Below are 1,380 nucleotides of genomic sequence, written 5' to 3' on the forward strand. Positions count from 1 at the left end.
TCTGCTTCTCCGTCTTCTGTGGAGAATGGTGTTACTGTTTAGTTTCTGATCTTTTTTTCTTTCTTTGCTCTATGTTTGTCCTCTCTTCTTTATTCCCCAACAGTTTGTTTCACTCCTTCAGTTTTTAGTTTTTTCTAGGATATCGATTTTTGTTGTTTGTTTGCTCTTATTTTTCCGACTTTCGTATCCTTATTTAACTTGAAGCTTGCACTTGGTAAAGAGAATATGAACTGAACAAAATATACAAGTGCAAAACACGTTTTACCACGAAAGCTACAAACTTGCGACAGAGCTAGTTTGCGGTTGCCTCAGTGAATCAGAAATTGTCCAGCAATTCTGATTTTACACAGGTAAGTCAAGTAAGCCTCCTCAGTCTCAAACAATCCGCGCAGGTAACGACACAGGTAAAACTTGTTTCACTCGTACAGTTCCAGAAATGTTCCAAGGCCTGGTTCTTCCGAGCCTGGAACCGGCTATGTGTGAAGGTACCGAAAAAGTCAGCTTGTTTCTGGCACCATCAAGCAGCATTCAGCAGCGGAAACACGGTCCCAGCGCTGTACGGCAGTTGCCGCAGTAGCGGCAGAGAGAATTCGGGTTCGGTGTTTACCTGGCAGGGTAACCAAGCGCTTCTCATGGAACTGTCTTCTGTAGCGTAATTGTTCGGTCAGCTGACTTTTCACGCCTAACCTACTCGCCCATTTCTCGCGCGAGACTTCTCTCTTACTGCTAATGTTTCTGATTCTGCTACTGCCACTATTCAAGTTGTTAGTGTTTCTGCTTTTGCTACTACTGTTCCTGTCTTTGGTTCTGCTTCTGCTACTGCAGTTTCTGTTTCTGTTTGTGCCTCGCCGAAGTAGCGGCCACTGGCAACATCCCATCAGCAACTTCACAACGGACGCTCGAAGTCGTCGTCTCTTCGTGGTGGAGGTGGTACGGAGAGTGTGTTTGTTGGTCCTTGGAATAGGATATTTTATAGCCTTCCTCTCTCGGCTTCTCCGTACTACCATTGCCTCACTCTCGCTCTCTCTCTCTCTCTCTCTCTCACTCGCCTCGCTCTATACTCTCTCTCTCTACCTTTACTCACTCTCTCACTCACTCCCTCACTCACTCTGCTTCCGTGTGTCAAAAGGCTCGCGCGCGCGCCTAGCGCGTTCCTGTGGTGGTCAACCAATCGCATCGAAGCAGAGGCGCGCAACAGAGACTTGCGACACGGTTTACGGATTTTCTGATCCTCTGCGACGCACGTAGATCTCTGCACAGAAAGAGAGGACGGGGAGGGGGTCGGTTGTTGGGGGGAGGGGGTTGGGGGGGTGCAGGAGGGGGATCAGGGGTGGGATGGGGGTTGTAGAAGGCGTCGTCGTCGTCGTCGCCAGTCATGAT

At 48.9% G+C, this 1,380-nt stretch overlaps 1 protein-coding gene across 1 annotated transcript in view; it reads right to left on the minus strand.

The window, feature by feature from the left end:
- Window positions 1-1,090, minus strand: part of LOC138959305 (uncharacterized) — a 29,061-nt gene extending 27,971 nt beyond the window's left edge. The window contains exon 1 of the mRNA XM_070330725.1: window positions 1-1,090. This exon is cut by the window's left edge and continues 727 nt beyond it. The gene's annotated coding sequence lies outside the window, so the exon portion shown is untranslated.
- Window positions 1,091-1,380: the final 290 nt, after the last annotated feature.

This window comes from Littorina saxatilis, linkage group LG2 (assembly GCF_037325665.1).
Source record: "Littorina saxatilis isolate snail1 linkage group LG2, US_GU_Lsax_2.0, whole genome shotgun sequence".
In the NCBI taxonomy this organism is placed as follows: Eukaryota; Metazoa; Mollusca; class Gastropoda; order Littorinimorpha; family Littorinidae; genus Littorina; species Littorina saxatilis.